Consider the following 13668-nt stretch of genomic DNA (forward strand, 5'->3'; position numbering starts at 1 on the left):
AATGTTTTCGAATGTAGAATATGCTTCAAGTCAACATTAATCAACACACAAGGTACGGGAAATAATATTTATAATTTTATTACATTTGTCGTTATCCTTCGTTTATACTATGCTTCTATGAAAACAATATTTAATTTAATTTTTTCTCCCAATTCTTAAAGTACAATACTAGGAAGAAAGCAAAGAAATAATGTTAAAGTTCACCCACATTGTGAATGCCCTTATCAGCGAAACTTATCAGTCAAATGTTTGGCCATTCCGTTTATGCCTTTTAGCGCTTATCTTAGCCACTGCCGCATTCGGTTTCCCGGCCAGCAATCAATCGAAGCTAAGAATAAAAACTTGGCCAACCTCAGCTTCGTTTTGGGAAAGCTCTTCGTGCCGCAAGAAGCTTTATGCGGCTGCTTGTCAATGTTTTCATATCAAATTTCCTATAATATATCCACCCCCCCATTTCCACGACCGTATGATGGTGTGTGTGTAGCCAAAAAGTTGTTCATCCCGGACGCCGACGCCGCATTTTGCAGCTGTTGTTGTGGTCGGCTGCTGTTTTCTCCGATTCTCCGCATTCTGCTGCGAGTCGTCGGTCACGCTGGTTCCGATTTTCATCCGGTTGAGCTCGACAACAAATTGTAAAAGAAATATATACTTATATATAAAATTGAAAAAAAAAAAAATAGTTCGAAAACGTATACAAATCAAAAATATTCCAGACTTATATCGGCTTAAAAGCTGTTTTAAATCATTGTCCAATTGTGGTGCATACTTTGCGGCTCAAATCAGCTGCCTTTTTATGAGAGTGTATGTGTGTGTGTTTGAGAGAGCAAAAGAGCGAGAGCTGACTTTGTGTGTGTGTTAAAAGTGTGCGATCGATTTTCGGTTGTCCCATGAAAACAAACAGAATCAAAAATATAAAAAATAAATGAAAAAATGTTTAAGACTTTTTAAAAGCTCATTAAGAACTACCAACAATTAAACAAAAATATTTGCCTAACTGGAGGGTCTCTCAAATAAACAAACAAAGCGGCCACTTGAGATAATGAAATTTGGTATGGCTCGCTAGAGCAACAACAAATGCGGCAAAATGTCGCAGAAAAAAGTTTCCGATTTTGATGGCGAACAAAAACAAGCTAAAGCTTCAGGCCAAAAATAAAGAGAGAGAGACAGAGAGGTGGTATAACAGTCGCTCAAAAGCTGCCGAGGGAGAGAGAGAGTGAGGGAGAAAAAAGAGAGAGTGAAAGCATAGTCCCGCTATTTCGCCGAGAGAGCTGAAGAGCAGAAAAGCAATGTCCGTTTAAAGTACGCATTGCGATGCCTTTTAGCTTCAGTTTAGCTAGAGACATCGTCGTGTTTTGAACGGCTGACACAGTTTCGGAGTTCAGCGGATCGAGCGGACTACGCCACACTAGTATTCAGTTCAGTGCGCAAAAAAAGCCAAAAAGAAAACCAGAAAAACTTTTAAAATAGGCAGGATAAAAGAAGGCAGACCATACATCTTTAAAGGGCAGCAGCAGCATACCCTTTCTGTCCTCAAGCCAGCTCTTTCAAACAAACACACACATACACATACCCTGGCATGCATATGGCATAACACGGCAAAAAAGGATACTCATTAGTCAGATTCTGTGTGTGATAAAGTGAAGTTTTGGTGCTAAAATCGAGTATTCAATGCAAGCAGCCCTGCACTTTATTTACAGCTTGGAAAATTGGCAAATCGGAGAGTCGGAGAAGGTTTAAACATCAAACATAAACCGAGTCATGTAGTGAGCGACCGAAGACAGCATTTTCAGCGCACAAAGAGGTATGTTATCTCTTGAAATGCCCATATTTTTAAGTGATAATTGCCTTGCAAAATAATAATAGCTTTGAATATTTATTACTTCCGTTTCTTTTTCATTTTGACAAACTCTAAATAATATTTATAGTATTTATTTAGAGATCTTCTAAGGAGAATGTTTATTTCATATTTAAAATTGTGTTTTTGTGTTGTCCTAACAAGTGGAATTTAACAATATAATTCAAGTCATAACAATAATTATGGGAAAAACAAAACAAAATGGAACCTCCCCTTAGAGGTATTGTTTTGGTTATGGAATTTCTTCTTCGATTTTAGCATTTAACGATTTTTGATGAGCTGCTCAGTGATCCGTGAGGTCCTCAGCACACACACATACGCGCGAAAAGGGAGAGAGATAAAGGGAGAACGACAGGATACCCCGGGAAATACGAGAGAGTCTTACAAATTCATAATTTGTCTGTTTACATATAAGGACCTGGTCCCTGTATTGGTGGTTTATCGAGTGGCGCTGCCTCAATGTCCACCCGCTTGCCCCACCTGCCCACCTCCCCACCAATCCCCTCCGCCCTTAATTTCCCTGAACGAAAGCGAAATTATTTTTTTATTTTGTTTTTTTTTTTTTTTATTTGTGGGGCACGTAGGCTCCATAACTTCCGCTCGGTCGGCTCACGCGCACACCTGTACCCACTCTCATACACAAACTTATACACACTTTTTGGCAACTCACATCGAGGGCGAGCACATTTAAAATTCTGATGAAAAGACACTTTTACTTTATTCTTTCACTCGCCGCCACACAGGAAAAAAGCATGTGATTGTCATTTCCTTGCCGTCTCCAGAAGTGGTCCATGTCACTTTTATGAGCTCATCTCATAGAGCAAAGGGGTACATTGTATTCAAAAAAGCATGTTTTTAGATTCCATTAGGTATACAAAATCTAGATAGACAAAAATTCCTAAAGAGGGGGTTCAATTCATAAAGTGATATTGTATTACATCAAAAATTCGTTAAATTTCAATACTTCGAATTTTGAAAATACTACAAGTGTGCGAATGAATTAAGTTCATTTCGCACACTTTCTGAATTCTGAATGCTTAGCAGAACTAAGCCTTTCTTTTTTTCAGTGCATTGGGCATCGCACTTTTTCACATCTTTTGAGTATTGTGTGCCCGAGTGCGTGAGTGCGCTTAATTCGTGTGTGTGTGTGTGTAAATATTTTGCTTGATAAACGCTCGACACACACACACTCTCGTCTGTCCTCCCAGTCGCCCACATGTCGCGTAATTCAACTGTCGATTTATCACACTTAACCCGAACACACACTATACGTTTAGTATAGTATACTATCTACTATCCACCATAATCCGCACATTTCATGCAGCATCATCAGCATCATCATCCCATGATCATCACGTCATCATCAACCGGCGGCTTATTAGGTACAAACGCTGATTAGTTGTCCAGTTTCGTGCGATTGCGTGCTGGGCTCAGATTCAGATTCAGATTCAGTCCTATTCCGTATTTAGTTTTTGTTTATCATTTTATATAAATTTGCTTAGGCTGGGGGACTATTCACGTACCAGCGCCAAAGATACATTTGTATCTATGTGCGAGTATCCATGGGAGCATACAAATGCGACCAACTAGTTTGCTGGGCTTTGGGTGTCTGATATGGTTATGGTTTCTTTTTTATGGGTCTGTGAACTGCATTCTTGATTGAGATTTATGTTGCATATATGCGCTTTTATTACACAATTATTTTATATTTTGTTACACGATTTTTTTCACCAACTACCCGAATGTTAGTTCGCTTTGATTGTAAATTTAATACAAACCATTTTTTCATTCAGTATATTCGCCAGTTTTATTCTAGGTTTTAAAATTATTTTCGGTTGCTCGTACAATAAATATTTGGTTTATCAGTTTTTGCAAATCACAGAACCATTTTCGTTAGCTTAATTTACTTTTTATACACAGGATTAACGCAATTTCAATTTAGCTATGTGACTTTGAAAATATTTCACTGAGAATGCAAACGTTTTTAAGAGGTTTTTATTCCTAGCTTACATTTGGTGAGATTTTTAATGCACAAGCTTTTAACACGGAAAATTGGCAAATACGGAAAAAAGGTTTTTAAATATATTGACATGATAACAAAAAACGTTTTTAATTCCTTAAGGCTATCTTATTTTATCAAACATAAAAACCATTCAATAATTAAACTGTGTGATATTTTTTTTAAAAACGAGAATTATTATGGAACTGGTGAATAAATTTGTTCCTTGATATAATTAATTCAGTGCAAACGTTGCACTTTCCAATTTGCAATCAGGCATTGCTTAACAATTCAAAAACGCATTTAATGGCCATTAATTCAATTTGTCATTTGTTTGCCTCCAGGAATTAAATATAATATAATAGGATGCCGCTGCTGCGGACTTCCGTTTATCAGTGGTTCATCCATTATCCAACCGAATCCATCAATTCGACGCACAATGCACTCCATTAAGCCGGCCTGCAATTGCCCCATCGCTTTGGTGCAATTTCCCAGTGCCTCGCGTACAGAATATCTGCTATGAGATGTTAAGTTAATTGAATCAGTTGCAAAAATATGATTAAATCACAAAGGAAACCGCCGGGCGTGGGAACTCCGACTCCGGTTCTTTGTGTCGAATTCGAGTTCAGCGGGACTTTGGCAAACATAAAGGTCGAGCTGAAAACACCAAACACACAGAAAGCAAACAAACAAACAATAAGCGAAGGCGCAATGCTTAAAGCGTAAAACACTTGAGAATTGCTTTACACTTTTCCGTTTTGGGCTTGGATTTTCCGCACGCCCTGCAATTTATGTTTTGTGTATTATTGCACACACATACATATACATTTGGCGCCCCGTCAAATAATTCGCTGAACGCTGAAAGCTGAATGCGAAATGGCAGGCAGGATTTTCTCCTTTTTTTTTTTTTTGGCAACCAAGGGATTCGTGTTTTGAGTTTCCCTGCAGTCCGTGGGGAGTGCAACGCTTTTCCACTTTGCTCCTTTTGCATTCCCATTTCACGGAGAATCGACAAACTCATAAAAGTCTTGGATTCGTGTTCCGAGCGGGTAACACGCGAAAATATGCAAATAAAATTCCATAAAACAATGCGAAGGACAAACAAACGAGCATAAAAAGGCAGCCATAAAATTGAAACAAAGGGGACAGTTTTATACCCACGGCTAATATGAATATTGAATGACGAGCTAAGGGAAGGCCAGAGGAAAATGTTTTTATCATCCGAAGTTTCTTACTCTTAAGAAAGTCCCGCTGAGATTCAAACTGTACAAATTCTGGATAATTTCGTTCTAGCTTTTATGAAAATATCACAATACTATAATAATATTGACTTCTAATTTTTAAGAAAGTTCTATAAAGTATATGGAAAGATGACCATCCTATCATGCTTAAATATTATCTTAAAACTATTAAGGTAATATTATACAAATCATATTACCAGGTCCAAGCATATATACTAGCTAAGCAGGCGTATCTCAGAAGTCCCCATATCCTGTACAACGCATTCGGACTCCTTGCACTCGTACGAAGACAAGCACTTGGTAAATGGGTCGTTGCTCGTCCGTTAGAGCAGCATTAAAACGCAATTTTATTGCATATCCTCGGGAGCTTTGGGCCAGCCATCATTGTCTTAAGGGTCCGGCGATGACGATGGGCAACGACAGACCCGGGCTTCCGAATTGAACCCAACCGAACAGAAGCTCACGCAGCACAAATGGATGGCAAGGAAACGGCAAAGTACAGACGGAATACAGACACAAGACCGCAGACAAAAGGCACAAGTTTAGGGGCAACGGGGAATTGTTTAACATTAGTTTTATGCGATCCTTTTATTTGTCTGTGCCTGGGCTACTTTTATGAGTTCTCCTGTGGCCTCTGGCCTCGGAACGTCGTGTTTTCCTCTTGGCCATTGCCCGGCGATAATAACGCGATTTGTTTTCTGCTGCAGTGACTGCATGCAGTCCCAATGGATTTTATTGGATTTACTACGCAGAATTGGTTGCAGCAGCATGGGCTAGAATGCAGCGAATGCAATAGGACCAAGATGTAATCCTACAGATGTTCTATATATTCATATATTACTACCCAATTTATTGGGTGTAATCTCAAAGACTTTAAGGAACTTACATAATGCCAATTACTGCTCGCTTAAAAAATAGTTGTGTCGTATTTTTATAACCCGTTGGGGAGTTAAATGCGCATCAGTATACGGGAAAATAAGCTTCCACTTTCTACGCCATTTTTACAGCAGATAATCACTTATAAGCACACACACACACCCACACACACACACGCTTTGAGACCGTGACGTGTACTGGGAATAAGCCGCTTGATGTGTGTGTCTGTCTGCGTTAGCCAGCGTGTGTGTGTGTTAGCCCTGCTGCTCATGGCATTAAAAGTAACCCAGGGTAAAATAAAAGCAAGTGCCAAGTGTGGCGCATGTGCTACTCAAAGGCAAACAAATGCGAAGTTCTGATGTTTCTTGGGGAATACGCGGCGTATGCGCGATTTTAGTGTGATTGTATTCGCCCAGCTTTGCTTGTAAATCGCTCACCGAGGTTTTCGCTGTTGTTATCGCCGGTGCTACCAACTTTGGCTTTGCTTTAGCATGCACAGATTACCTTTAAATTGCGCTGGCGATTTGAGAAAACCAACCATTTTAAATGTCGTAAATAAGTGCGGACGTTTCAAGATTATCAAATAAGAATTACTCTTAATTACTAATTATTTGTTGTCTAAATTCTTGTTTACTCTTTATAAAACGTTTGGTAAAATAATCAACTATAATTTAAAACACACTGTACAACAAAGCATACGCCATAAATTGAAACGTTAGAGCATAATCAAATCTTAATCATAATTAATGAGATGACTGAATCTTTGATTTTAATATAGATTAATTTATTTTTTTTTTTTCGATTAACTGCATGTGCATATGTTTGCACGTAGCGTGGAATATAATTTATTAATCAACTTAATTGCATGAGCCAGACTAATTGACTAGCGACGAGTCTACATAAATATTAAATAACTTTGTAATTATTGTAACAAATTACAAATTATTGATGCGAGGTCCAATTAAAATTCAATTTAATTTCCAACGCGTTTTCCGTTTAATTTTTGCATATTGTTATTGTTGCTGTCGTGTGATTGGCGTAATTGTTGCTGTGGCTGCAATTTGGCTGATGCCACAAATTGAATAACTCAGGCAAGTGCACACGAGCGCACACGCCCAATACGATATGATATGGTCGGTCCCCAGGCCTCAGATCCACATTCTATGCCCGGACAGGCAACGCTCTGATTATTTGTAATAAGCAGCCCAATTAAAACTCTTACGCTTTTATGAGCATAATTATCGGGGGAGCAACAACGGGAGGGCCTGTTATCAACACAATCATCGCTCGCCCGGCATCAATATTGATTGTTCACGTTGTTTTTGTTGCTCCATTGATGCGTGCTGTTGCCAATGGATGGATGCAACGAGTGCATTATGCAGCTTGAATAGCTCAGGGCGCACGGTTCACAGGTCGTATGCGCAACGTGGCCAGGGCATATAAAGGATGGTGATGACGTTCCTTGCGTTTAATTAACCCGCCTGAGGTACATTCTGCTGCTCCGCTGTTCTGCTGGATGGGTCCCTCGGCCTGGATTTTGTGGTCAGGAAATATTCACCATATATGCAGTCCTTTATGGCAGTGACGTCACTTGCCAGGCTTTCGCATTGTACGCTTGGTTTCGACGGCAGTTGGCAGATGGATGGTTGCCCTTTGGCAGTGGCGCCCCAAAGGCGAACGCTTTTATTTCTTGCGTCATTTCATATGAAAGCAGCACTCACATTTGACATTTTACAGCATCATCATCGGCATCAGTTGAAAAGGGACGAAGGGATCGAAAAGGAACGGCCATTAGGGACTGGACGTTGAGTATTCATAATCATTGAGTCCATAGAAGCTACTTATACAGCCACAGTTCACAGGTCGGGTACTTAATATTCAAGCTGATTATTGTTATTTGATTGTAGTAGCTAAATGGGATGAGTTGTAGTATCTGTATTTGTATTTTATTAGTTTTATGAAAGTTTTATCTTTTGGGATTATCTATCTTGTTATCGCCATCTTTAAAATTCTATTACCAAATCGTATTTTATTTGCTGGTTCCATTTTGCATTCTCTCTAGGTTAACGACTCTATATATTTCATAACCAACTGCAAGCTGAAAACACATAAATATGAAGTGAAACTGCCATAAATTCGAGTCGAGACCTGCGGTGCACGTTTTTGGGTCGTGTGCCGCGTACGTGTCCCGGGGACTCCCCAAACTTGCTCAGGTTACTTAATATACAACTTTTGCCCCAAAAACACACACACACACACTCGCACACATGTCCTTTCTCGCGCGCGAGTGTGTGTGTGCGTGAGTGCTTGTGTGTCGGAGGCAGGAACAGTCAGAAATGGCGGCTTCGCCTGAGTTCAGCTGAGCTGCTGTTGGCTGTTGACTTGTCATTCCCCGATTATTGATTTTTTATTTCGGCTTTAAGTGCAGCACACCCACGGGTAAGCCGAGCAGACCCAAGACATCGACACCAAGGGCAGGGGTCTGTGTGCTCGAGGGCTAGTGCCGTGAGAGCTGGGAGCCCGCCCGAGAGAGATTCGCACATGCCATGGAGTGCAGGGAGAAAACTATCGGCATTAATAAGCAATTAACTATTTTTGTTTACCAAATATCTTTATTTACTTGTGTGGGGCTGTGAGCTTATTGTTACTACTCGGAACCATTTAGGCTTAAACATCAAAATATAATATTTCATATGATACCATGTTCTACGATCTTTGTTTTAATTTTCTTAGAAAAATATTCAGTTGCAGCTCTTCTTATATTGTTTATATTTATTAAGTTTTTACGGAGGTCAAAATGTTGCTATATATTTCCTCCATGTGTTCCTGAGACTGCAAACGGAATGGGAATACGGCAAGGAGCTGAAAGGGGACTGCTCCTGGGATGACGATGGCCACGACGACGTGGCTGCGGTGATATCATCAAGGTCAGTCACATGGTCGCAGGCGGAGGCAAGCGGAGCGCCAACCTGAATAAGTCGCGCTAAATTGAGCGTCTCAGCGTTAACGAGCCCCGGTGACGGGCGAGAGCCACTAAAGCCAAACTCGTGCCCCGGACGTACTGCCGGCGCCACCCAGCCCCCAATCTACCCACCTCCTGCAGCCCCCAGCTACCGTTGCCCACTGCCCCACGCCCCATTCCGCTCACTCCCACCTCTCGGGGGACACTTCAATCGCCGCAGCCGCCACATGCGGCGCCATGCAATAAAAAACTAAGCGCTACTGGCTCTCGGTTTTTTCGTCTCCTGCTGTGCAATTTTCACATTTTAGTGGGTAGTTTTTCCACACACTCTAGCGAGGTATAGAACTTCTGGCACATATCGAAATGAAAATCTTTAATATGGTTTCCCTATGCCGAATTTAATAAATGTGTAGCTTATAGTTTCAGTTACACATGTGGTATCATTTCATTTGTTTCTGCTTGCTACTTTTGTTCTCAAAAGAAATTTTGTACAATTATTTGATTTGTAAATTCTGGTTTGGAACTTTAAAAAATCATTTCAGATATAAATATAAAAATTTTTTTATAAAAATTGAAATGATTCTATTATTTTTTTAAAAAAACTCGAATGACTAGAATTCTTAGAGTCGTGTTGTGTATGGGAATAATAAGAAGTTGTGGACGCGTTGGTTTTTCGGTTTTCTCCGCCTCCGAGCCACGCCCCAGCATTTATTTTATAGTTCGCCTGGCGCCAGACATTCGCTTAATGGCCGGACTAAAGGCCTCTGATCGGAGTCCTGCCGCCTGGCAAATGAAAAGGTCAAATGGTCAGTGAAAACTTGATGATGATTGTGCCTCATTAAAGCAGATGGCCATATTTTTTGGGGTTTAATGATTGCGCAGCGGTTAATAGACCGGAAGAAAGTGCACTTAAATGACTTGGAAAATATTAAATAAGATTTGTTTAGCGAGATATACCTACAAGTTTTCTAGCTTTAATGGTGTCGCTCAAAACTGTTGTTAAATTTAATTTTCTGTCATGTTACTGAAGTTTGCAGCTAATTTTAAACCATGTCTTAGACAAGAGACACCATTTTGGCCAATTGTCCTTTGATTATTCAGCCCATAATACAAACCTGTCCCTCACTCCTTGTCCTTAATATCAGGGGGATCCAATTAAGCTTCGCTGACTGGCGGTCACCTGCCCTCCATTACCCTCTTCAAGTCATCAATTAAAGCAGACACATCTAACCTCGTACACAGAAAACAATTTTTTAAAACTCTTAAAAATATGTAAATTAAAAAAAAAAAGAATTTATAATCTTATAAAATTGACTACGGGCAGAAAAACTCGTTACGAAAGTGTAAATTTATTTTTCTTAATATTTAGATTCTTTGAAATTAGTAAAATTATTTAATGAATGTCGTTTTGCAGCTTACTTATGAAAATATTAAATATTTTTTCGGGCTATATAGTGTGATATTCATTAAATTGAAACAATATGAACGCCAAACATGAAAACCTCGTAAACAAAAATGAAAACACAAGCAAAACTCTGTTAACTTTTCCCTCTCACTCGGCTTTTCCGAGTTTTAACTTTCCCCCCGTCATTTTTTGGTGTCTCTCTCGTTTTTGTTTTTGTTTCGCTTGCCTTTGTGTTGTTTACCCTTTGGCTTTTACCATTTCGTTTTGTCGTTGGCCATGTTTTTTTCGCATTTGCCAAATTTTGAAAACAAACGCAAGGGAAATAAACAAGCGATGGGGGCGGAAAAGCGGAGAATATAGAGAAGCTTGATTGGGGGCCGGGAGAAAATCGGGGGTGTGCCAAACCTTTTTCCTCTGCTATTGCTGTGACCTTTGGCCAACAAAGCTGACCCGATGGCGAGGCAGGTGAGGTGGCGGGAAAAGCGGCCGGTGGGCGGTGCCTTTCACCTGTGCCACCTGGTCATGTCCTTGTCATCGTCGTCATCAGCAACGCTCTCTGCTCGCTGCGCGCCGAAACTTTTGAAATTATAATTTAATTTGAATGTCATTAAAATTTTCGCGCTCTTCACTTGCTCTCTCTAACGCTCATTTTCCGGCTATCGCTTTCCTGCTCGCTGGGTTATCATATCCATGGCAGCACTCGAAGGATTTCCATGGAAAGGTAAAAAGGGAGGAGTACAAAACAAGAAAAACTATGCCACACAGAAAATATGTTGCCACAATAAAAACAAGGTTGGTAAGAGATGCATCTCAATTAAAATGGTTTAGATATATGTAGGTGTTTTTTAATTCGTGTGAATGCCTTTGTGAATAAATTAAGTTGCTGAAACAACATGTTTTTGAATCTCAATTTCTCATATCATATCAAGTTGATGGCAAGAATAAAATAAAAAAAAATAGTTAAGCTTTAAAGCATATTTCTCTGAATTTTGATGACAATCTCATAAATTGCTGAATTTTCTCTGTCGTTGATTCAAATTAAACTGAGACCGCTTCTTACAGTTAAAACACACTTCTCTGCATTTTAGTGCTTTTGCCAACTTTGAAGTTGCAACTTTATGAAGACACAGTTGCCACGGAGAAATGCTCGAGTCAGCTGAAACTAAGCGCTTAAATTGTGAGCTTCACGGCTCTGACAGACATCAAATAAAATAAGATAAATACAACTTTTGGTCGCTTTTCCCCTCCTTAAGTAAATCCTCACTAACTCGGAATAAAAAATGCGCATGTTTACGGAAAAGTTCTAGGAAAAACGGTGGCTCGGAAAAGCGGAGGGAAAAACTGCTGCAACCGCAAGAAATTAAGAAAATATTCACTTAGGGCAGGACGTCTTATCTGTCGAGAAACAGGCAGCGACAATTTTGAACTACGGCTGGAAAAGCGAGGGTTTGCCAGGGAAAACTCGTGGAAAATGCAAAGAACCTGAGGAAAATTAAGCTAATTTGGATAAAATGTGCACTCTGTGAAGGGGGTGCCGGCGGGGTTTGAAAAACAAATTAAATTGCCAACCTGCAACTCGCATTTCGGTGGCGTCTTAATGCCATTTTAATTGTGCAGCTAAATAACATTTAAATTACTGCGGTGCCAGCTGAGAAGGCCTCTTTATTCCTTTGTCCTTTCGCAGACAAGTTGCAGGCAAAAGGATCGGAAAAGGACTTTCCAGGCCCGCGGGCGTTGCAACTGCAGGGGGCATGGCAGCAGTGTTATTACACGAGCTCCGACTTCTAATGGTCTGTCAGCATGCAAGGCCCAGTCCAAAGAAAATTCAAGTTTCTTGGCTTAATTCAGTGCCAGGAGTTGCTGCAGTTCGAAACGTCAAGGACATAAAGTGAAAAAGTCATTTGCCACCGGGAAATGCTAGTTTTCCTTGCCCAACTGCAGCCTCCCAAAATGAATTTATCGAGAAATGGCAGAAAGCAGGAAAACAGCCCGAGCTCATAAAATGTTTATTTAACATTGGAATGTGTGCGAGTCAAATGAAACTTGTATTTTATACTTTGGACTTAGCTATGTTATATATATTAATCGATAATTCCTCATTTCATAATCTACTAACATGTGTGAAAAATATTCGTTTATGTATTCAGCAAAACATTTAATTAGTGTGCCTTTGAAATTCAGATAAATCGTTACTTCACCCTTGCTATTCATAGCAATGGTTCATTTTTCCATTGCACCAGTGCCAGATATTTCGAATCAGCGCAAAAAGCCTCTGGGCTTCAATGGTTTACTCGGCTACTTCGGTTTGAAAAGATATTTGCTTAAATCGGTCAAGTGACTCTAATGAAAGCGTATAAGAAAATATGTTTAACGACGTTGCAGGCAAAGCCTTAGAGAGCGATATGCGGCACTCGAGAGAATCCCAGCGAATCCTGGGAGTGGCCCCCGCTGCAGGTGTGTGGGTAACCCGGCGGGTGGTGGAAGGTGGGTGGATACAGGTGGCACTCGGAAAGTCTTAAATGCAAACCGAGACCAAGAAAGGAGGCAGCTTTGCATCTCTGCTCAAGTGGTAAACACACAGACTAACCCAAAGGCAAACACATAAATATTGCAGCATACAAACGGGGGCAGACGACACACACACACACATACAGATGCAGGCGCACAAGCACCCAACAAGTCAACTCGTCCTTGTGTTTGTGTGTTTGCAGTGACAGAAAACTGAGAAAAAGTGTGCATGTGACGAAGGCGGCTCTCTAATTATTTTAAAATAAAATGGCTAGTATAAACACATACATACAAAAATGACAAAAAATATAAATTATTATAAATTAACTTATCCTTCCACACATCTTGAAATTAAGGACATTTATTAATACTATATAATATCTAACTACTGGCTTTTCTACGTGCAGCTACAGAAATGAAAATACCCCATTGGGGAACTCAGACAAATAGTTTAATGCCTGTTCCTTCTGTTTGCAGTTCAAACACATCCGCAGACGGAGAAGAAAAGCCGAGCAGCCGGAGTGGGCGCTGCAAAAGTGCAACAGCTGAGCAGGAAACCGAAACGAATAGAGGACGCCAACTGAAAACCATTTCCAACTCTAAGCCAAGTCCAATAAATCCGAGACCAGATTCGAGTGGCGAGTACCGAGCAACCAGTACCCCGTTTCCAGTTCCCAGATTCCGGATTTCAAAGCTGCTGCGGCGGGAGAATGTGTAGTGCAACCCACGGGCGGCAGCTTCAAGTGGCAATTGTGGCAGCAGCGGCGAACTCAACCGGATAATAAGTTGTGGATGCGGCTTGCAGCGCCGGGCAGGCATCCC

General features: G+C 40.4%; 1 long non-coding RNA gene across 2 annotated transcripts; it reads left to right on the forward strand.

Moving 5' to 3' along the window:
- The first annotated feature begins 494 nt into the window (after positions 1 to 494).
- Positions 495 to 13640, forward strand: LOC120284930. Of its 2 annotated transcripts, none has more exons than XR_005544151.2 (3): positions 495 to 632; positions 1698 to 1801; positions 13324 to 13640. It is a non-coding gene; the product is annotated as an uncharacterized LOC120284930 (long non-coding RNA). The 2 variants fall into 2 exon arrangements; XR_005544152.2 differs by having other exon boundaries at positions 552 to 632; positions 1679 to 1801.
- Positions 13641 to 13668: the final 28 nt, after the last annotated feature.

The sequence above is a fragment of the Drosophila simulans genome, chromosome 3R, assembly GCF_016746395.2.
Source record: "Drosophila simulans strain w501 chromosome 3R, Prin_Dsim_3.1, whole genome shotgun sequence".
NCBI classification, from domain to species: Eukaryota; Metazoa; Arthropoda; class Insecta; order Diptera; family Drosophilidae; genus Drosophila; species Drosophila simulans.